Source organism: Paroedura picta, chromosome 9 (assembly GCF_049243985.1).
Source record: "Paroedura picta isolate Pp20150507F chromosome 9, Ppicta_v3.0, whole genome shotgun sequence".
Lineage (NCBI taxonomy): Eukaryota > Metazoa > Chordata > Lepidosauria > Squamata > Gekkonidae > Paroedura > Paroedura picta.
Genome location: NC_135377.1, coordinates 10,450,062 through 10,474,876, shown reverse-complemented (window position 1 = coordinate 10,474,876; position 24,815 = coordinate 10,450,062). Strand labels below are relative to the sequence as shown.

The following is a 24,815-nucleotide window of genomic DNA, read 5'->3' as shown; positions in this document are numbered from 1 at the left end:
CCTACCCATTATACCATACCGACTCTCATGAGCTACTTCAAAAAAAAAAGAATCTGCTTGACCAGAGACCACACTAAGGAGAGACAAATCAGTTTGTAAAACGAAGGAACGGGATGTCCTTTCTCCCATTACACTGCGTTCTCTTATTACACTGAATGAACATTCTCAGAGCATCTTCTAGAACAGGCATAATCAAACTGCAGCCCTCCAGATGCCCATGGCCTACAATTCCCATGAGCACCTGCCAGCATTCGCTGGCAGGGGCTCATGGGAATTGTAGGCCATGGGCATCTGAAGGGACGCAGTTTGCCTACCCCTGTTCTAGAAGATTCCTTTCACCAGCAATAAAACTCCGTAAGCAACAGAGTGACATGCAAGATGTTCCTGTTGGCAGCAGAGGATAAGACATACAGTAATGGCTTTAAACTACAGGTAGAACTACACACAGAACAATACCGGCTAGATCTCGGGGGGCAGGAGGATCAGAGTACAGCAGTGGAAGGGGCTGCCTAAGGAGGTGGTGAGCTCCCCTTCACTGGCAGTCTTCAAGCAGCCGCTGGACAGATCCTTATCCTGAGTGCTTGAGGCTGATCCAGCACTGAGCAGGGGGTTGGACTAGATGGCCTGTATGGCCCCTTCCAACCCGCAAACCCCTCTCAGAGCTCTTTTCAACTCCCGAAACACTATGTTTACCTTCAGCCTTAACACCGAAACCTTGCCATATCAAAAATTCTAACATTCTTATTTGTGAATTAAGACCCCACTTCATCAGAGGCATAAATTAAACTCCCAGTTGGCAAAGCATTAAATGATAACTTATAAAATACACACAAACACAAAATCTTTCAGAGATTTTTTTTTAAGTAACCGCAGGATCCAAAGGCCATGGAATGAAGGATGTGTGACATTATCATGGAAAATTCAAGTGAACTCAAGGAACGAGCAGCAAATGGTTCAGAAGAAATCTTTGACGAGACCATTTCCCTCCAGTTTTGCTAAGCAAGCTGAGGAACAGCTGCAGTTGCTTCCAAATCTCAGGAAGTACAATCACATTTCTTCAGAACTTATCGTCAGCCATGTAGGCAGACACCTTCCCCTTGATTAACACCCAACCATTTACAAACTGAAAACAAAAGAGGCAGCTTCAGCCCATATGGTGGCCACACCGCCATGTTCTGTGTTGACATTTGAAATCCACACATTTCAGCTGCGAGATGACTGGGGTCCAATCATCTGTTAATCCTTCTGGGACTTCCTGAGGGAAACGGCTCTGAGGAAATAATCTCTCCGTTACTGATCGGCAGCTTCTATATTAGGTGCGACCGCGTATTTTTCTAAATTGCCGGAAAGATCCATGACTGGACCGTGTGTTGGGCTATAAAGACAAATGAAGAAACACAGCACACTAAGGTTTTCCAAAGGGGTCAGATTGTTCAGAGGAAAGAAATAAGTTTAATCTACTATGCATAGAGCACAGGAGCAAATATGCAGGAGGACACACTGGGTTTTAATGCTTGAATGCTAGAGCAAGGATAGTCAACCTGTAGCCCTCCAGATGTTCATGGACTACAATTCCCATGAGCCCCTGCCAGCGTTTGCTACTAGAACAAATCGCTTCTGGGAGCAACTCCACGCAGGATTGCACCCTGCCAAATGCTAGGCATGTTTTTATCAGCAGAAAGCCCAAATAAATGAAGTGGTGTTTCCTTCAAGTAAACTTACACAGGATCGGGCCTGTTATCCTCATTTTTAGTCCTGAACAGCCTATTTATTTCATATAAATTCCACTTTTCTCCCCGAAGCAGCTGACATCATTCCCTTCCTCCTGCAACCGTCCTAAGAGCTGGATCAGAGAACGTGACTAGCCTGAAATCAGTTTCACAGACAGGACTGCAAAACAAGAACAAAAAAATCATGTGGAAAAGGATCCCCTGACAGAAGCAGGACCAGACCCCCGATCCTTGATGCCCCTCATTTAAAAATGATATTCAGTTAATCAGATTTGGCCCCCCATCAAGGCCTGCCAAAGCAAAGGATTTAATTAATCGATGAACACATCTACATAAAACATTGAGATTAAAGCTGCATTCTCATTATGGGCTCCTGCCAAAAGATCCAGTGTGATCAGACCTAAGTACAATAAGCAACAAATGCATTCAAAGGTTTTCATGCCGATACTCTCTGATCTCGCTAACACGGTGTTTCCTCCCTGGTTTTTTTTTTTTTAAATAGCCTTTATTAATGGCTCTAGTTTATATTTTCAGATTTCATTTCAGCAACCAGAGTACTCAAGAGGGTATTATCGGAAAGAGATTACGGTAACTTTTACGAGGTAGATGTATTGCCGAATCTATTTAATAATGCAGTAAAAAATAATAATAACCTGGTTATTCGTGCTTCCCAATTCGTCAGTCCGGGGCCAAGGGGCCGATTGGCCCCCTGGCCCCGGACTGCCAAGCGAGGCGCAAAGTGCCTGCCCAATAGGCCCTCTGCATGTCAGTCCGGGGGGAAGGGGCCAATGGCCGCCCTTCCCCATCCCGGACTGGGCCCACCCCAACCCCTCTTGCAGCTTTATTTATACCGGTCCCGCGGAGGGGTTAATGATGTTGATGATATATACGATTGTATACCGTTGTGAACTGCCCTTAGCAGAAATAAAATATTTACTATTTATAGAATCATGGGGTACAGTAGCACAGGGGTAGTCAACCTGTGGTCCTCCAGATGTTCATGGACTACAATTCCCATGAGCCCCTGCCAGCAACCGCTGGCAGGGGCTCATGGGAATTGTAGTCCATGAACATCTGGAGGACCACAGGTTGACTACCCCTGCCGTAGCAGATCTGTTGGGGTCAGCACAACAGGTCACAGGGAAGTAGAGTGGAGAGGAAAGGATATTTGGGAGCAGCGAGCAACATGGAGGAGGAAATGCCCTGGAGACATTTTTCTTCCAGAGTTTGTACAGGCACAGAAATCTGTGTTAAGTCAAAAGCATGAAGGGTATGAGGACAAGGGAGCATTAATATAGGATGTAACAAACCCTGGCGCAAATGTTATAGAACGGGTCTGTTTGCCATCAAAGTGAAACAGGTCTGCATTTCCCACTTCCTGTTGGGAGTCCAAAATGCTGTTCTTGGGCCAGGAGTGGGAGAAATATCCCCCTTCCCTTCTGTCAACTGAAATTTCACACTAAAACCAACCCAACTTAAGGGGCCTGCATCAAGACTGGAAAAAAAATCTGTGATGTCTAAATGTTTGATGTTGGGTGCTTTAGAACAGATCCCCCTCTGCCACCAAGCTCATCTATTTGAAATGCAGAACGCTGGAAATTATCCTCACGCCTCTGTGCCAGCTTGATCTTTTGGGATGTTCCCAGAAAAGCTCTCAGGTCAAGAACAAATGATTGTTGCAGGAAAAAGGGAAATAAATAGATGGCAAGAAAGATTTTGGACAGAAGCCCAATGTTGTATTCTGCCAAAGATAAGGAACTGTAACGCAGCAAAAGGAAATGTATAAACCTGTGTGCTGATGCAGAATTATCAAGATGTATTTTTCAGTCAATGAATCAGCACCAAATCATATATATCCAAGAATCATAGAGTTGGAAGAGGCCATACAGATCATTCTAATAGCTCAATGCAAGATCAGTCATTTATTATGTGATTTATATACCACCCCTGTCCCTGGGGCTGTGGGCAGTTTCCAACATTTCTTGTTTACAATACAGATCGATTCACAAAACAATATAAGCCAATATGGCGTTAATATACAATAGTAATTAAAACCTGTTAAAAACAAACAAGCCGTCCATTAGCCAATAAAACTCACTGAGTATTATTAATGTAGCATTATTTCTTGCACACATTGTCCTTTCCATTCATATATACGTACACATGTGTAAGATCAACATGGCACCTCCTCAGGCTGGCACCCCTAGGTCGGTCTGCTCGGGAGGTAGGAGGTATTCGGCTGCCAATCTTGTGGGGTTTGCCAGGGTTTTATTAGTCTATGAGATTTTATAGCTGTAAGCCGCCACGAGTCTTTCGAGAGGGGTGGGATATAAGTCAATAAATCAATCAATAAACAACCATCTTTGGTTATCTGGCCTCATACATGAACAATGGCCAGCATGAGCATAAATTTGATAGGAAAGTACTGCATAGTATTTCAATTTCTTCCCACATTTCCTTCCTTCAAAAAAAAATCTGGGGATAAAATGCTTGTTCCTGCTGTGACTCCAAAATGTACAGAAAACCCCATGGTTCAGAAGGGACACAGAACAGTACCCTGGGATAGCACCCATGTGGACAGGCAGACTCGTACGAAAAGAAGTAGTCATTTCAGATTTCATGGTCCAAAGTCATCTACAGCTTGAAAAGTTAACACCAATATACTGACGATTGAATCAGAAATGTCAACGAGTATGGCGAACCTCCATGTGACAAATCAGACCACTTGTGGCAACCTTTTGAACCAATGAGCATTTCTGAACACTCTTCAAAGGCGGCACCATGCTGGGCTTCGAAATCCAACCTCCATGTCGGTAAGGAATGTGTAAACATGGCCAGGTCAGCACAACTGGGCGCAACACCTAAAGTAGTTATGAACATGAGCACTCTCAAAATTTAAAGTGCAATCACATAAATTGGTTGTCTACTATGGTGAGCATTCACATTTTGGCTTTTTTTTTTAAACTCTCAGAGGTCACATCTGGAAACCACATCAATGAAGTCAGGCTGACATCTTGAATAAGGATGTGACAGGAAGATACTAAGGCAGAGAAATGGCTGGTATTTGCCTCACACTTCATTCAACCTTTTTCTTCCTGCATATCTGAAGTGCAGTGAATCAAAGGTAAGCTGAACTGATTTGGTCTTGTTTTATTCCGTCTAACTAAGAACTGCAATGTTAATGTTTAATGTTCCCTGTTGCTAGGGAAAGCTTTTAACACTGGGGAAAACTCTGCTTTAAAAAAAGCAAAAGCATCTGATGAAGGAAGGGTTGACTCTCAAAAGCTTATACCCTGGAAAACTGACTAGGCTATAATCTTGCTTTTCTGTGGCAGTCCAACATGGCTACCCACCTGTAGCTAACACCAGAAGGATGCTTCTTATAATAATGCATTTTCTGTTCGTTTTCCTAAAGGCAAAACAGATGCAAAAGAAAGATGCTACGGCTGTAATGTGTATGCAATTGTTAACCTACGAGACAGAAGAAGAAGACCTGGTTTTTATACCCAACTTTTCACTGCCTGAAGGCGTATCAAGGTGGCTTACAATTGCCTTCTCTTCCTCTCCTCTGTGAGGTAGGCAGGTCTGAGAGAGCTCTGACAGGACTGCTCTGTGAGAACAGCTCTAGCATGACTGTGACTAGCCCATGGTCACCCAGCTGGCTGCACTTGGGGGAACGGAGAATCAAACCTGGCTCGTCGGATTAGAAGCTGCCTCTATTAACCACTATATCAAGCAGGCTCTCTCAGAAAGGAATAATTCATATTCAGGTATCTAATAACTGCCCCAACCTGATTGGCCTGGCCTCATCAGATGTCAGAAGCTAAGCAGGGTAGGTCCAGGTGAGTATTTGGATGGAAGACCACCAGGAAGCCCAGGGCCACCATAGGGAAGCTAGCAAAGGCAAACCACCCTAGTTCATCTCTTGCCTTGAAAATTCTACAGGGCCACTATCATAGAATCACAGAATCATAGAGTTGGAAGGGGCCATACAGGCCATCTAGTCCAACCCCCTGCTCAACGCAGGATTAGCCCAAAGCATCCTAAAGCATCCAAGAAAAGTGTGTATCCAACCTTTGCTTGAAGGCTGCCAGTGAGGGGGAGCTCACCACCTCCTTAGGCAGCCTATTCCACTGCTGAACTACTCTGACTGTGAATTTTTTTTCCTGATATCAAGCCTATATCGTTGTACTTCTAGTTTAAACCCATTACTGCGCGCCCTTTCCTCTGCAGCCAACGGAAACAGCATCCTATAAGTAAATAAATATAATAAATAAATAAAATAAATAGTGACCTGACAGCACTTTCCAGCAACAACTAAGCAATAGGTAATATGTACTATTTTTTCTTTCTGTGTATACTGAAACATGCAGGGAAAGCCTTGAATTCCACGTCCTTCTTTTAGGCCTCTTGGAAGCACCCAACTGGCCTCTGTGTGAAACGGGATGCTAGACAATGTAGACCACTGGTCTGACCCAACATGGCCATTGGTAAAGGTAAAGGTATCCCCTGTGCAAGCACCGAGTCATGTCTGACCCTTGGGGTGACGCCCTCCAGCGTTTTCATGGCAGACTCAATACGGGGTGGTTTGCCAGTGCCTTCCCCAGTCATTACCCTTTACCCCCCAGCAAGCTGGGTACTCATTTTACCCACCTCGGAAGGATGGAAGGCTGAGTCAACCTTGAGCCGGCTGCTGGGATTGAACTCCCAGCCTCATGGGCAAAGCTTTCAGACACTCTGCGCCACAAGAGGCTCTTTTGGCAAGAGGCCATTGGTATATTCTTGTTAATATAAGGTAGCTCTTTTTCAACCTTTTGATCATGGAGGAGACCTTGAAATAATTTTTCAGGCTTTGAGGAGCCCCGGAAGAGGTGTCAACTGGCCACGCCTCCCTTCCATGCCCCAGGAAGTGACAGGTCACCAGAAGTGACATCACCACCTGTTTTAACAGGCAGGCTCGAGGAGAATGAGGGAGGGAGGGGCGGCAATTTAAAATGGGAAAAAGCATGCAAGCTCTGCACCTTCTTACGCACAGAAACCATGAGAGATCTCACTCATGCTTGGGAACTAGGAAGGGGAACAATCAAACAGGCTGGTTCCCTGGCTTGTGGCCAAGTCCATTAAAGTAGGAATTTCAAATGTGGTTGGACAGCGGGTTCACTTCCATGTCCTACTGCTGTGACTTCCTTTATCAAGTCAATTCATCTCGTGTTGGCTCTTCCTCTTTTCCCGCTGGCATCAACTTTTCCTTGTGCTACTGTCTCCTTCGGTAAGTCTCGACTTTTCTTGATGTGGCCAGAGTTGAGAATAGTCCCATTTTATTTCCACCCTAACTTGTTCAACTGAAGTTTCCTCTAAAGCAGGGATTTCCAGCCAGGGGTCTCTTGATCCCTGGGAGGCCTTGGAAATTCTGAAGGGGGTCCCCGGGAGCTCTGAAGTGGCCTGCTATGGAGAAGGGGTCCAGGCTGTCTTCTCAGGTGGGCTGAGGGTTGTGATGTCACTTTTGAGGGCATGGCAGGGGGGTGGCCAGCTGACATCACATCCAGGGCTCCTCAAAGCCTGCAAAATTATTTCAGGCCTAGTTAGAGACCCACCCACATGAACTCTGCTTGCCTTTCAACACATGCCCAGAAAATTCTGCAATGCAGGAGCCACTGCAGCAGATGCTCAAGGATCCCTTGGCTAGAAATGCAAAATGTGCAAGTCTTCCCAGAGATTGGACACTTCCAAGCCACGGCTGTCCACCAAACTGAAACTGGGTCAATAAGCTATTGACTTTCCATTTTATTTTAAGGGATCAGCATCACGTCTGTCCGTTAAAAGCCTTCTTTGCAATATCTCTCATTTCCCATTTCTAGGCTCCTAAACCCCAACTCTCAGCCGACTGGCAGCAGCTGTGCAAGACGAATACGTGAACTCTTCACCTCTAAAATCCGGGTGTTTCAATCACCACTTCCGGATAAGGCCTGGGCAAGAATAGAGCAAATCCAGAAGGCGAGCCTACGAACTGGACTATGATTTGCTGCTTGTTTCGCCTATTTGGGCCGAGAAATTTAGCACCCACTAAAAAAAATTAAATGCCATGGCTGCCCAAACCGATGAGCATTTCACACATTCCGGGAGAAACTGCACCTTTAGGTTCTGCTTTATTTATAGTTCATTCGCAATCCATGAGGGCTCGCAGCAAAATTATGTAAAAATAACCTCTAGGAATTCAATTCCGATGCTATGGTGCGCACTTCAGAGCTTTTAAACTGAGCGCAAATGAGACACTGCCTTTTTGTGCTATTCCGATACACCCAGCTAAAGGAGATATGCAGCAGCGGGATGAATGCAAAGCATTGTCCAAGGTCAGATATTAACTTCCTTTTTGGGGGGAGGGCGGGGGAATGACAGTTCCACACTATTCCCATCTCTCTCACAAACACACATTCCATGCTGTTTATTGAGACAGTTATTGACAGAAAAGAATTTGGGAGGGGCCCCCCGACTGGAACGCCCCGGGCTGTGTTACGATGGGCATGCAACAAGACAGAATCTGAGCTGCATCGCCAACTGGGAATTCTGCCCTCGCGCAGCCCATCTGCCACTCTTTTGTGATGAGCTGGTGGAGGAAGGAGACCAAAAGCAGCCGTCCCTGGACGAGCATTTCAATTGCAAAGGAGCTGAAAAGCTTCCAAGGGGGTATTCTTGCATTGTTCAGTGTCTTTAAGCCTTTGTGCCAAAATACGCAACTTTCACATCGGGGGATGCCTGTATTCCACAAGAAGCTGCCCTGCCCCTTGAGTTGCCGCCCATCGATACCCCTGGCCCGAGGTACCGCCCGTCTATTTCTAAGGTGACGCATGCAGCTCTTCTGCAACAGAAATCGTTTTTTGTCCACTTCTTCTTAGAGGGAAGGGGGATGAAAGTGGGGGGGGGGGGGGAATGACTAGCACACTCGATTGCTCCGTAGTGCAAAATAAGCTCAGGCAGCTTCAGTGCCGAACTCCCAGCCAGCTCCTTGATATTAGTTTCTATAGTAACCGGTCCCTAGGCCTAGGCGCTTCGCAGCGGGGAATCATGCAAATTTTTCAATTTTGCTTAGAAGTAAATGCGGCGAGGGGAGTGTGGCAAAGCCATTCCCAACGCCGGCTTTGCAAAGCGATTCCGCCTTTTCCTCCTGATACCTATTACTTGAGGGTGATGCCAAACGGGCTACAGATTAATGGCACTTTTTGGGGGGGGGGGGGGAAGCTGGCTGCTGGGCTGGAAGTGAATGCTAATTGGTCAGGAATAGATCACTGCAATTTGCGTTTTTAAGAAGCACTGTAGGATCAGGTCTTCCTTGTAAAAGGACGCTGCTGTTAACCTAGATGCGGACCAGGCCGGCACAACAAGAATCAGAGAACTCACATAATATAACTGGCTAGAACAGATCCCGAAAAGGAAATCAGATTGTCCTTCCTAGACTGGGGGGGGGGGGGCACACCTCATAGCACATATAAACCTAGCACAGTGGTTCTCAACCTAGGGGTCGTGACCACATTTGGAGTCGGCAGGCCCCTTCTTCGGGGTTCCCCAGTTGGTTGCCGCAGCGGTGGTGGTACCGGCCGGTGGCAGCGGCAGGCTGCGGCAGATGGCCGGCGGCAGCAAAGCCATTGCAATGGCCACCTCCACGCTGCCCGACAGTTGTGTGCCTGTGCGCCTGTGCATGCACACTTGCATGCGCTACCTGCGTGCATGCATGCGCATGCCGCCAACCCCACCGTCGCCGCAGTTGAGATCGCGGCATTGGAGCAGTTGAGAACCGCTGACCTAGCATTTGGGAAACTTTATCCTCGATTGGCTACTGTCAAACATTCAATACACCACTGACTGTCTGAAATTGTATGATCCCAATAAAGCCACGCTGTCCAATTCTACAGACTGTGCGTGAGCGCTGCTCTCAGGCCCCATGTATTACCACTGCAGGGATTAATTCTTACAAGGAAGACTGTCCCTTTTGTTACCACCAGAAGAAAATCGCAAGGCTTTAAGAGCCAAGAAAACGACAATGCGACAGGATCTAGAGCCGTTTGAGGGTTCTCCATTGATTAACAACAGAGATACAGAAACACACACTTATGCACAAACACTAGCTCCCACGTACACAAACGAACTTTGCGCGCAACAGCGGGGCAGTAAATGACCTGGTTATACTGATGAACAAGGGGGGGGGGAAATCCTAGCTTGCTTTTCAGCAGGACTACATAAAGCAGTCAGGGAAAGTACATAATTAACGGATGCACTGCGTCACAGTCCTCAGTGAAGTGCTCCACGGTGGAAGATCCTGCTAGTGGGCATGCAACATAAGCTAACAGAGCAATGAGCCTGCAAGGACCTTCTCCAAAAGAACTTGCTCCCATGCATTCAGAAGCGTTTCATCGTCCAGGAAAAATGGGAATATCAGAATTTTCTGGAAAGAAAAGATCAATTCAAGGGGGGGGGAGAGAAATAAGAAGAAAGGAACTTTGCCAGCACAGGGGTCCCCAACATGGGGTTTTCGGACGCCCACCAACACCCTTTTCTGGAGTCCGCCATGTGTTTTTAGGAAGTGGGTAGGATCTGATGGGCTATGCAGATTTTCTTTTTATGTTGGTTTGGCAGCCGCTGCTGCCACAGCAGAAGGATCTATGCTGAGTGAATGAAGTTAAGCTGGGGCGATTATTTTGTGACCGGCTCCACCTCCTGCAGCAGCCATTTTGTGGCATTTTGATGCAGCCTTCATGCCATGTCAGAATTCCAAATTTGCCCTTGGGCTCAACGGTTGTGGACCCCTGCACTAATGTATTTACAGATCTAACAGAGTACCTGACGAAAGGGGCTTCGGAAGGTAGCTGACAAAGAAAATTCTGATTCTTGAGAGTTTATAACCTGGAAATTGTGTTGGTCTTTAAGGTGTTATTGGATTCGAATCTTGATCTTCTACTGCAGGCCAACAATAGCTACCCATCTGAAAGTGAGATTCTCAGACCAAAACATCATTTTCTCATTAGCGTATCCTAGACTTGTCACTTACACCCACGCTTCTCATGGTTGGCCTGCCTGCCAAAATCAACTGTAGTAAGTTAATCTGCAAACCAAAGGGCATATCGAGAAGCAATGTTATTACACAGCACCTTCGTCAAGGCGATAAAATGGAATTTTAGTGCTGAAATCAGAGTTTCATCCTTTCTCAAGGGGGAGCAAACCATCACTGGCAGACTTCACTGGCAGTCTTCAAGCAAAGGTTGGATACACACTTTTCTTGGATGCTTTAGGATGCTTTGGGCTGATCCTGCGTTGAGCAGGGGGTTGGACTAGATGGCCTGTGTGGCCCCTTCCAACTCTATGATTCTATGATTCTATGATCATCGACTCACCATCTGAGGCAGGGGGAAAGCACGCCAGCAGTGAATGGACAAAATGCACACAATGATATGCATTCAACGTATTGGGGGGAGAGAAAAGGATCCAGTAAAGAAAAATAGGGAGGAAAGCTTTAAGAATTCTATTGTGACCAATGGCAGGAAGACTTTTGTCCGTAAACCCACCCCCCTGCAGGAAAGGTCTAAATTAGGCAACAGAGGAAGGGGACAGGAAAAGGAAGCACAGGGTACCTGGCCACTTCTTGTTCCTACTACATTCCTCAAGTTTTGATGTTCATGTTATTCTCCACTCTACCTGTACCACTTCCCCCGTAACATCTCCACACTACGTCCCCTGAACCTCTATTGTAAGAGTGGCCAAACTGTGGCTCTCCAGATGTCCATGGACTACAATTACTATGAACCCCCGGCCAGCATAGCGCTGACAGGGGCTGATGGTAATTGTAGTTCATGGAATTTAGAGAGCCACAGTTTGGCCACCCTTGCTCTATGGGTTCTGTTTCTGTCTTGATCCCCTCACATGACTCCAACTAGTTTGGGCCTTAATTCCAGGTCCTGAGGCTATTTTGGCTCATGGTATCCTTCACCTGCAAAGTACCCATGCAATAGACACTAAATAGAATGGCATCTTTTGGTTTACCCTGAAATACTCAGGATCTCTAAGGTAGCGATCCCCAACCTGTGGGCCACGGACCACACGTGGTCCATCGACTAACTGGAAGTGGGCCGTGAAGGATGCCTTCTCCCCCCCCCCCGGTCCTTTACTTCATCCTCCCCGGCCCTTTACAACACACTTCAGGTGTCCTTGTCTCCCATCACTCCCAGATGGGACTATCTCGTTGCAGAGAAACAAGCTCAGGGTTCCCATTGATTTGTCATTGTCATAAAATTTCCATGAAAATAAAATGTTCCTTATGTTCATTGTTGTGGCGTGTCTGTATCTTATTTTGAAGGGATGTTTAAACATTACCATAGCGATCAGAGAGCGTTAGGGCAGTGGTTGAGAGTAGAGGAGTAAACTATCCCCCCCCCCACCGGGCCTCAGTAAAATTGTCAAGCGTTGAGTGGTCCCCGGTGATAAGAAGGTTGGGGACCACTGCTCTAAGGGACTACCAACATTGACAAGACCCCATAACAGTACTAGAACTCCTAGCTACCTGGTCTACCTAACTACCAACATAATGGTTCACTCCCACCCTTGATAGCTGGAAGATCACAACTTTGGATTCGAATACTGATTAAAGAGTCATTGATAAACAGCAGATGATTCACTTCCGCCTTTGGCAACTGTTGCTATCCAGTGCATCAGATTCACAAAGAGAAAGCCCTCTTACGTTGCGGTGACTCCAGTACGGTTGCCATGGCACCCATTACCTGCCACAGAGACTTGAAAAAGAATAGACAGGATGCCCTGGTTTCTGCTGAAGGTAACTTGCCGATTTAAAAACAAGCCTCACTGCCAACTAAAGATTAGGCGTTTTCCTTCGTCTTTCAAAACCAAGAGAAAACCAGTCATCTGAAATGGCTGCCATGTTTCGTACCATTTAAATGTAAAAAATTAGCCCCCTTTGAATTATTATTTTTCATGCCTTTAAATACACTTTTATGAAAACTAGGAAATCCGTCTTACAGAGAAGCTTAAGTAACAGGGAAGTTGTATAAGGAGTTCTTAAATAATTGCCCATGGGAAGGTTCTGGAAGCTGTAGGGCCTTTACTACAAAAGGCATATCTAATGAAACTGAAGTAGTTGAGGGAAATGGGGTCTACAGTAATTTTTAACCACTGAGACACACTCTTTCATACAGGCTATTTTATTCTACATCAGCCTTTCTCAACTTTTTATCATTGAGAAGCCCCTGGAACATGCTTCAGGCTTCGAGAAGCCCCAGAAGTGGCACAATCGTGCAGAATATGGTTGGGAAGCAGAGCTATGGACACACCCACCTGGGGCCCCTCCCTTTCCTGTCCTCTCCAGGCCCATCATTGGCCATTTGAGGAGGGGGTGGATAGGCTGACATGACCATATATGGTCCTATCACCCAATAAATGTTTAACATATTTTTTAAAAAATTATTCCCATCCATTTGGGAAACCCTTCACAAAACCTTGGTTGAGATAGCCTGTTCTACATGGAAGAAATCCTTGGGTGAGGAGGACATTCGGCTGTGTGTATTTTCCTGGTCCCTATTATCAGAGGAATTACTTAGCAATTCTGTGGTCCTACACCTACCCACATTTTATATTGCCTGTACAAATATACCCAGGGAAGGCTAGAGTGGCTCACATGTAGATTAAAAACCCTGTGAAAAATTGGAAAGTGGGCTGTTATTTCTGAATATGCCAAGGGTGAGATTCAGGACAGAACAAAACTTCCTGCTTTACACAGTGGACTGCTCCCTCAACGCTGGCAAGGTATACACAACTTCCCAATTCTCCCTTTTGGTCAATGCAACGTTACCTGTTCTTGTCCAAGAACATCCTAAACATTCACTTAGGAACTTTGAATTGAGGGAATGCTTCTGATACAACACGACGTCAGACAAAAGAAAAAGCACACACAGAAAATGAGATAGTGTGGAGTTTCAGAGCAAAACAAGCACGATAACAAAATCCAAGGATGGTCACGATTCCAACTGGACTGCATCCCGCAACTCCGGCTAACAGAGGCGCATTCTTTTGGCACAAGAGTTTTGCTCCAAAGAGTCTAATTTTCCCTAATTAGGTCCTAGCCTCTTTTGGCATATGTAGATGCTGCTCTGTCCAAATGTACGAGGACAAAAATAACACGCGCAGCTTAGACAGCTCCATCTTATAAGGCTCACCATTTGTTTTAAACAACCATGTTGGTTTCCATAACCATCATTCTATCTAACAAGCTGGAAATACCCCTGCAGTCAAGAACACCGCAGCAGAACTAAGTTAACTCCCCACTGGTCTTAGTTCTGATCTTGAAAGAAGACACAATAATGGGGGGGGGGGGTATGCAAGTACTAGTTCCCTCCCAAGAGAATTAAACATAATTGTTAACATATTTATGTACAGACTACTAAATTAAATCTTTTCTTTGCAGTTCCTGATTGCCTATTTTCCACCTGCCTCCCACCCGCCCTGGCTACCTCCATGTTGAAAGGCCACAAAACAATGAGTCCTTACCCCAGGGGTAGTCAACCTGTGGTCCTCCAGATGTTCATGGACTACAATTTCCATGAGCCCCTGCCAGCGTTTGCTGGCAGGGGCTCATTGGAATTTCAGTCCATGGACATCTGGAGGACCACAGGTTGACTACCCCTGCCTTACCCCACCAAAAGAATTTTACAACACTAAATACAGAGGGGAAATATTGCTTGGTGATGGAATGCAGAAAGTCATAAGAAAAGTCATGTTGAGTCAGGCCAATGGCCCATCTAGTCCAACACTGCGTATCATCATACAGTGGCCAAAATTCAGGCGCTATCAGGCAGTCTACCAGCAGGGCCAGGACTCCAGAATCACTCCCACTCTTGCTCCCCAAGCACCCAGAATACAGAGCATCACTGCCCCAAATATAAGATGTAACATGAGAGAGGCCATGTTGGATCAGACCAGTGGGCCATCCAGTCCAACACTCTGTGTTCTGGCCAAACCCCAGGTGTTTTCAAGGAGGTCCACCAGTGGGGCCACAACTAAAACTACACAGCATTCCTGTTCCAATCACAGTGTTCCCTCTATACCTCGTGTCTTAATAGCCACTGATGGAAATTTGCTCTACAAGCTTATTCAATCCCCTCTTGGGGCTATTCGTGTAGAACTGCAACCAAACAAAAAATCCTGCTGTCTCAAATATATAACTTCCTAAAATTTTCTTATTTTCCACTTATGAAAGCCCTGACCTAGGTGGTTCACATCAGATCCCGGAAATTAAGCAGGGTTGGTCCTGGCTAGTATTCAGATGGGAGGCCACTAGGAAACTCACCATATCAAATGCCCTGACCTGGATAGCCCAGGCTACCTGATGTTATTAGATCTTGGAAGCTAAGCAAGGTCAGCTATGGTTAGAACTTGGAAGGGAGACCCCCAAGGAAGTCTTAAGGTTGCTATGTGTATGTTGACAATGGGAAATCACCTTTAAATGTCTATTGCCTCAAATCCTAAGGTAGCTATAACTTAGCTATGACTACAGAACCAGGCAGGCAGAGGTATTTGCATAAGACTTCACCAAACACTCCCCAGACACAACCAAAGGATTCACCATCAAGAGGTAGGGAAGACAAGTAACGGACAGTCCTACAGACTCCTTCCAACCCAAGAAAGTTCCTCCAAAATGAATTACGCAAGAAGCTTAAACAGTTCCGCAGGGCCTGCAAGGAGGAGCTCTTCCACCAGGCATTTGGTTGAGACCAGACATAACCAACAGCAACCAAAGGGCCCCCCGCTCAAAACACCACCTATATACTCTGGACCGGTTTGTAATGTTGCACTGTTGTGTTGTTTATTGGTTATACTACTATACTGTTATATGTTTACAATTATCAGTTATTACTGCACGGTTATTCAAATGTTTTATAGACTGTTCCATGTATTGTTCTTATGTTATTATGTAAACTGCCCTGAGCCCCTGGGGAGGGCGGTATATAAATATAATAAATAAATAAAATAAATAAATAAGCTGCCTTAAGCTGATTATATCCAGCAAAGTCAGTTCTGTCAACTGGTGTGGCTCTCCAGGGTCTCTGGCAGGGACATCTTTCCCATCATACTGCTAGTTCCTTTAAGCAGAATTTTATTTCTTTTTAGATTTTTACCCCACCATTCCCCGAGAGCTCAAGACTCCAGGGATTGAGCATAGGACTCGTTGCATGCTAAGTGGATGCTCTACCATTGAGTCACGGCCACTCCTTCAAGTACCTTATCATGGGTTTGAGCTGCTGTCCCTTTCTCAAGAGTAAACAATGATTTACTTTTCCTCCTGCAGAGATGAACAATGGCATAATTCCCTCCTGCATCTCAGGTGTTTACTGCCATTCGCATGTGCCAGCTTGCACATGGACAATCCAAGGAACATAACACAGAATCCAAGGAACATAACACAGAAGGATGCTTTAGGATGCTTTGAGCTGATCCTGCGTTGAGCAGGGGGTTGGACTAGATGGCCTGTATGGCCCCTTCCAACTCTATGATTCTATGTTTCCCCTAGAACAGTCTTTCTCAACTTTTTTACCATTGAGAAACCCCTGAAACATTCCTCATGCTTTGAGAAACCCCAGAAGGGCCACAATCACGCAGAATATGGTTGGGAAGCATAGCCGTGTGCATGCCCCCTTGGGGCCATTCCCCTCCCCACCCCTTGAGGGCCCACCACTGACCATATTGGGAGGGGAGGGCGGGGCAACATGATCATATATGATCATATCACCTTGGGAAACTTGGGAAACCCTTCCAGGGCCATCAAGAAACCCCATGGTTCAATTATACCCTGGTTGAGAATGTCTGCCCTGGGGCAAGTGAGGCATTAAACATACTGGAAATCTCAGAATCCCAGCCAGCTCCCGATCCGAAAGTATTATCTGGGGCATAACATCATTAACATTTCCTCATCCCATGGCAGTGGCAACTTGATCCTTAGTTGTTAACTATTCCTTCCATACCATATGCAATCTGTATTGCCTTAACTATAACTTATCAGATAGGGCAATACAGATTGCATAGAGTATGGAAGGAACTTTCATAGAATAATGGGGTTGGAAGGGACCTCGTGGGTCATCTAGTCCAACCCCCTGCACTATACAGGACATTCACAACCCTATCTCTCATCCACTGTAACCTGCCACCCCCTTGAGCCTTTACAGAATCAGCCTCTCTGTCAGATGGCTGTCCAAGCCTCTGCTTAAAAATCTCCAAAGATGGAGAACCCACCACCTCCCGAGGAAGCCTGTTCCACTGAGAAACTGCTCTGTCAGGAACTTCTTCCGGATGTTTAGACAGGATTTCTTTTGAATTAATTTCATCCCCTTGGTCCTGGTCCACCCTTCTGGGGCAAGAGAGAACAACTTTGCTCCATCCTCTACATGGCAGCCTTTTAAATACTTGAAGATTGCTATCATGTCACCTCTTAGTCATCTCCTCTCCAGGCTAAACAGACTAAGCTCCCCCAACCTTTCTTCATACATCTTGGTCTCCAAACCCCTCACCATCTTTGTTGCCCTCCTCTGGACACGCTCCAGTTTGTCTACTTCCTTCTTCAACTGGGGTGCCCAAAACTGAACACAGTACTCGAACTTTCTTTTGGCACAAGGCTCCCTGACTCATCACCTGTCCAACCCGGCTCACAGAACCACTGTGCTCTCTTTATATTTTATCATGCTGATTCCGTGCTTACCAAGCACTGGCAAACATTAAAGCTGGCTGTTGTTTGTGGTTTGTTTTTTAATAAAACACACTTCAATAGAGAGGCAAACAAAGGAACATCAAACACCAGAAGGGGCACTGAAGGCTTCGTTAACAATCGTGCTTTAAAGATGGGTTGTTAGTTCTGCAGAAAACACCCAGCTTTCAAATCTCCTTTCAATAGAAACTATCCTAAATATAGGCTCCTGAAAGTGTAGAAGAGGAGCTCGATGGATGCATAAGAAGAGACAATGCCATTTAATACACTTCTCGGTCTCTCCCATGAATATTTGATAGGGTAAGTCAAAAGAATGACAACTTTATCTTTGGAACGCCCAGACAATGAGGCTTCGTCACCTCTACCTCCCATCTCCCTTGTTTGGAAACTGCAAACTCTTTAGCACTGTAAGAGAAGGTCTCCAAAGAAATGCAACAAAGCATCAAGCAAGGGAATAACCCAGACTTTCTCAACTTTTTTACCATTGAGAAACCCCCGGGAACAGTCTTCAGGTTTTGAGAAGCCCCGGAGGGGGCACAATCGTGCAGAATATGGCTGGGGAGCATAGCTACGTCCACGCCCACCTGGGGCCCCTCCCCTCCCCATCCCCTCCAGGCTCATCATTGGCCATTTTGGGAGGGGGGGGCAGGTTGACATGACTATACATGGTCATATCACCCAATAAATGTTTAACCAGTTTACGATATCTACATATAAATTAACTCCCACCCATTCGGGAAACCCTTCCAGGGCCATCAAGAAGCCCCAGGGCAGGGGTAGTCAAACTGTGGCCCTCCAGATGTCCATGGACTACAATTCCCAGAAGCCCCTGCCAGCAAATGCTGGCAGGGGCTTCTGGGAATTGTAGTCCATGGACATCTAGAGGGCCGCAGTTTGACTACCCCTGCCCCAGGGTTTCACAAAACCCTGGTTGAAAAGGTCTGGAATAATCAATGATGAGAGTAGGGGATCTTCCATGTGCTATCAGGGTGGGTCATTTAACCCCACTCACTCTTAAACTTTGAGCATTTAATGCTGACAACTTCTATGAGCGACCCTTCATTACACAAACAAACTAACATTCCTCCATAGAGTATCTCTGGGCTCCTAATAAGTTACCTTTCCATCTTCAGCAAGTGGAGTTTGGTCCCCTAAATTCAGGCGCACCTTGAAGTCCCTCTAGCTTGGTATACTGGTTAAAAGTGGCGGCCTCTAATCTGGAGAGCTGAGTTCGATTCCCCACACCCCCATATGCATACAGCTGGGTGAAGGGGGACAAGGATGGCTCTATTTAAATATTTGAAGGGTTGTTCTTTGGAGGAGGGCAGGGAACTGTTCCTGTTGACAGCACAGGATAGGACCCGCAGTAATGGGTTCAAACTACTTGTAGAATGGTACCAACTAGGTATCAGGGGAAAAAATTCACAATCAGAGTAGATCAGCAGTAGATCAGCTGCTTCAGGAGGTGGTGAGCTCCCCCCCACTGGCGGTCTTTAAGCAGCATCTGGACAGATACATTTCATGGATGTTCTAGGCCAGGGGTAGTCAACCTGTGGTCCTCCAGATGCCCATGGACTACAATTCCCATGAGCCCCTGCCAGTGTTTGCTGGCAGGGGGCTCATGGGAATTGTAGTCCATGGACATCTGGAGGACCACAGGTTGACTACCCCTGCTCTAGGCCAGGGATTCCCAACTAGGGGTCCGTGGACTCCTGGGGGTCCACGGGGACTGTGGAGGGGACTGTGGGAGCTCCAGAGCTTGTGGACTCAGCTGCAAGCTAGGGAGCCAGCTGCTTCCATTGCTCTCCCTCCCACCCTCCTGAGTGCGAGTTAGTTTTGTTGTGGTTTATGATGCCACTGGACTCCTGCTTCATTCCGCACCATCAGACCAACAAGGCTACCCCCTATGATATTCCTGCTGTGCATATAAATATATTGCTGGCACTGTGCATTAGAAGGGGAATGGGTAGGTGTGACAGGAGAGGGCACCACAGGACAATGAAGGTAGCCCCCAGCTTCCACTTAAGACACGTTTCCTTTTCAATAATACTGCAGGTGTACACAGAAATACCATAAACGAAGCAATTTTATTTCCCCAAAACGAGTGCTGATAGAAGCAGGTTGAGGAGCTCACGAGGGCGACTGCTGACTGACAGAGCTTAAAAATGCTTCCCTCAGCTGGAACAACCGAGCCCGAAAATAGAACGCAACTTCCAGTAAAAACAATAAAACCCGCTGCAGGACAACGCATTCTTCTATTAAGTACTTTAATCACGTTGTTTTCCATTTAGTTGTTTTTTGTGGGTGTGCTTGAAAGAGGTTCTTCCTTTTCCCTCCATCAGGCCCAAGAGTCAGCATTTTATTTATTTCGACAATTTATATACTGCCCCTCTCATCTCAGGTTTAGAGCTACCCAAGAAACAAGGTGCTTCCATAAAACAACACATGTACAACTGTACTGTGCGATGCGGCCATCCTTGCTAGTGGAAGATCACATGTGACGTTCAGCTTGGAACACAGTTTAAAATTCGCTACGCGATTATGACAGACAAGTGAGCAAAACAACCACTGGATACTCACCATGAAGGCACTTTCTCCATGGGCTCTAGGGCCTATTCTGCACAGATAAGATAATGCACTTTCAATGCACTTTAAAAGTAGATTTTCCTGTTCTGCACAGAAGAATCCAGCTGCCAAAGCACATTGAAAGTGCATTATCCTACGTGTGCAGAATGGGCCTAGGACTCCATCAAGTTTTTATAACAGCAGTGAGAGACAGGGCCAAAGCTGATGTGACAGTGCCCCCCGTCACCACCGCCATCATTTTAAAGTTGTTTAGAAAAGCCCAATCCGGATCAAGCCTACAGCACAGTGATCTCCCCAATACCAACACCTTTATAAGTACCAAAACATCCACTGGGGTGTGGAGGTTTGTGGCCATTTCAACATTGGACATGATACAGTTGTGGGGGAAGGGGGGGGAGAAGGTATGACAGGAGTATCTCAGCCTGCAACTCTGCAGGCCTGATCAGAACGGAGTCCTCGGGGCATTGTTAAACAACTTTAAAATCATGTTAACTCATGCAAAGGGTTCCCTCGCATTAGAGGCCTGTCATCCCCTCATTTGGGCACAGGATCCAGCCACACCCTGATCTGTCCAAAGAAGAAGATATTACAGGCCACCATTAAGTCGAATATTTCTCTACACCAGGGGTAGTCAAACTGCGGCCCTCCAGATGTCCATGGACTACAATTCCCAGGAGCCCCCTGCCAGCGTTCGCTGGCAGGGGGCTCCTGGGAATTGTAGTCCATGGACATCTGGAGGGCCGCAGTTTGACTACCCCTGCTCTACACCCTGATCTGTGGCAAGTGAGGCCTTCCAGGGACGGGCTGGACGAAGACTGGTGCTATTCAGCGGCATCCTGGCCTCAAGAGAAGCCCCCAATTCACTCTTGGCTACAGTGGCCCATTCCAGAGAGCCTCAATGGGGGGAAGGCAGAAAGGTTTGGAGTTGGGGAACAGCAGGGCCACACAGGATTCCCACTTCGTTTAGAAAATCGCCACACTTCCTCTCCCGACCTGGCTGAGGCGGCTCACAACAATATATGTGCTGCCGTACCTTCCACTGGAGAAGAGGGCTTGAGGCCTGTGAAGTCCACAGCAGCCAGGGGACGAGCCCGCAGCTGAGAAGCACGCCGATGAAAGCAAGAACCCCTCCTGGGAAGAGATTTTCTCGGAGGGAATTCGCATGTGGCACCACATATGGCTACTCAGGCTTGTTACAACCAATTAGGATTCACACGTATCCCTAAACAGAAGCTATTTCTGGAAGGAATTGTCACAAGCAAGATTTATAAGGCAATTATAGATGCACAGAAAGCTCGAGGAACAAAGATGAGGGGAGGGAAGCCAAGTCCTCCCCCCTGTTTTCCTCTCTGCAGAAGAGGAGGGGGGGGAAAGCATCCATTTCTGTTCGTACACACCCTTACTTAGCTTGTTTTGCACTATGTGTCTGTTCACAACCCATAAATATTTGCGCAGGTGTGCATTATGCAGGCCTTATTGCTTCCTCGGATCCAGTGATGCTACAGGGAATCGCTTAGAAAAAAAGCTCAAGACGCAAAAGAAGCCCGCAAGCCTTGAAACAGGAAATCTGCATGTACTGCCGAATTACAGGATGTCGTGTCTCTCGAACCATTCCAGATAGGGGGTGAGGGGCAGGGAGTGCTGCATCTCTGAATGCTGTCCTTGACAAAACTCAAGCAGCTTTGGCTTAAAAAAAGGCAGCATATCATGAGAAGAGTTCTAGGCTGGCCTCTCCCTAATATGCTACATTTCTGGGCGCTGGAAGGCTTTCAATGACCAGTTCCATTCTTGGACTGGGATGCAAGATAAACCCGCAGGTGGGGTGAGTATCCAAACAATTCTACTGTGTGTGTAGATCATTGTAAGATAAACACGGGTTCTACATCAGACAACAGAACAGTGAGTTTCTTCTTATAATCGGACAGCGATCAAATATTAGCTTACTGGAACATTTCACAAGGACTCTGTTTAGGTGGCAGCTTACCTTTTCCATTTCATTATGATGCCTGGCTCTGAACAAGCGAGGACAAATCTGGCCAGATAGCAAAGCTTTCTCCTATTGGCTATTATGCGAGGATCTCCAAATTCAGCTATTGGCTAATAGGTGACATTATTTTGCCTTTTCCCTCCAAGTTAATTTCATTTTTCTATCCAAAATGTGAAATTGTAGGATGGCTCTGTTGTTTCAGGGCAAATCCCACATCAACAAACGCTCAGTGAACCTTCACATTTATACAAATCTCACTCGATACTGTCATTGTCATGGTATTATGGTTCCTGTGTTTGATTACTGGAGAGACAGAACCCTGCTCAGAACAAAATTCAAGTAATTGCCTTGGACCTAGGCTGGTCTCTCCCTGGGAGTCCTGGGAGAACAGGGACTGCAAAAATTATTGGTGGTCAATACCATTCATCACTTCAGGCTCCATACATAGGAGTCATGGCACAGAGTTTGGTGATGCTCTAGAAATGTCCATCTCTATGTTTTTTACCACAGAGACTGGAAATCCCAAGAACGTATTGGTGCTTGTCTTCCCCATCTGTTTTCTCTCAAGATGAGAGGTATTCTCTCTCAAGATGACCTAACTCACAGGATTGTTGTGAGGGCAAAATGGAAGAGAGGAGAGTTGTGTATACTAGCGATCCCCAACCTGTGGGCCGCGAACCACATGTGGTCCTTCGACTAATTGGAGATGGGCCCCGAAGGATGCCTTCTCCCCCCACCGGCCCTTTACTTCATCCCCCCCGGCCCTTTACAACACACTTCATTGTTGTGTCGTGTCTGTATCTTATTTTGAAGGGATGCTTAAACATTACCATAGCGATCAGAGAGCGTTAGGGCAGTGGTTGAGAGTAGAGGAGTAAACTACCCCCCCCACCGGGCCTCAGTAAAAGGCGTTGAGTGGTCCCCGGTGAGTGGTCCCCAGCGTTGAGTGGTCCCCGGTGATAAAAAAGTTGGGGACCACTGGTGTATACCACCCTGAGGCTCTCAGACAAAGGATGGGAATAAAAATCTTTTTAAATATTAGTTTTTTTAGGCAGGATCTCACATTCCACTACTATAAGACAAATAGTTGAAACAGATTTTTTCCTTCCTTCTCTTGTGCATGCCAAAAATATGACACTTGGGGGTGAAGCATGTGAGAAAAAGTTATGCAACATGTGTTGTTATGGTCTGGGGACAAGGCTCACTGGCATAAGAAGTCCGAGGGGTAATTCTAGCCCCTTCTCCCCATCAATGTAGGCACCCATGCAATGAAGCCATTTGCCCACACAGGTGTCCCAAACCTGGTTTCACCTGGTGGTGTTCACAAGGGATTGCTGAGAGATACGAGATGCCCAACACAGCTTGCTTCCACCAGCCCCTTCTGCTGCCACTAGGATGCAACGAAAATTTCACTGGAACAGTGAATTCATTTGCTGTTATTTTTCATAATTTGTACGATCATCAAAACACGCTGATGAATTAGCCTATTTTTGTTGCTCCAAACAAAGCCAATGCTTTTAAAAAATGTTTCACTAAGACTTGACCTTTTTTTCCTCCCCGACTGGTTAAATGCCCAACCTTATACTAACAAGCTTTTTGAAAAGAGGTATATCTTCCTCAGCGACACGACAATGGAACAGCTGGCTCAACCATTATCGCATTAACTCAACTCTAATTAATTGCTCTATTTTTGACTCCGCGTTCACAAGCAGCTAAGAAAGCAAGTCGCTGAGCCAAACAGGCTGTTTTCCAGGACCACAAAAAAACACATTTCACAGATTTCATAGAGGACTTGCGTAATACTTCAAAATAATTATGAATTCATGAATTCCCACTAATTCCGTGGGTTCACACCGACACTGGCAGGGATTCGAGCTCTTTATTAAGACCCCAGCATGGTACAAGTAGCACTGAACTCATGGGAATTGTACTGGGCTCATGGGAATTGTAGTCCATGGGCTTCTGGAGAGCCACAGTTTGGCCACCCCTGCATCTCTAAGGTGCTACTGGACTCAAAATCTTCTACTGCAAACCAGTAAGGCTAACCTCCCAAAACACTCAACACATGATTTCTCGATCCAGAGTTTCCAGTTGCTCAGCAATTAGCCAGTTGTTCAAGAATTCCTTCGGGGTAGAAGCCAGATAAACCCCTTGCACGAGCCACCTATGAAACAGAAGCAAGCCTAGGCAAGCAGAGGTGGCTTTTTTTGAGAGGGAAGGGCTGCAGGCTGGTAAAGTGGGAGGGGGCGTATTTCTCTACAGGACGAGCTCTACCAGTTCTTCACTGTCATAGATACATCTGCAAGTTGAGATTTGCTCAGTCATCAAGCCCTGGAGAACAGGGAACTTTTCTGCAGAAAAGGAAGCTCAACACATACTTGAAATACACTAGAAACAGGCATCCATGTTGCAACACACAAGAGGGACTGATTATAATAACAGACTGGACCAAGACCTAAAATGCTGCGTCCTCCATCACCATCAAAGACCAGGAGATTTTTATTCAGGGTCTTCATAAGCCCAAGTAAACTCGAGCTATTTCACCAGGGCTCAGCAGATTATTTGACCCCACTCCCCCAAAGGAGAAATTAATGAACTTGAAATCAGCATTTCCCTCTCCCACACCACTTCAGTTGCTGAGGCACTACAAAACGATGAGCATAGGTTAGTCAAATTAAATTAAATTTTAAAATATGGACTAGTCACTTCTGTGAATTGGAAGATGGGCAAACCCATATTTAAGCTCTGCTCTTGTATCTAA

The 24,815-nt window shown here is 46.2% G+C and overlaps 1 protein-coding gene across 13 annotated transcripts in view; it reads right to left on the bottom strand.

The window, feature by feature from the left end:
- MTSS1 (MTSS I-BAR domain containing 1) overlaps window positions 1-24,815 on the bottom strand; it is a 142,848-nt gene that overhangs the window by 90,915 nt on the left and 27,118 nt on the right. The window lies entirely within an intron of this gene.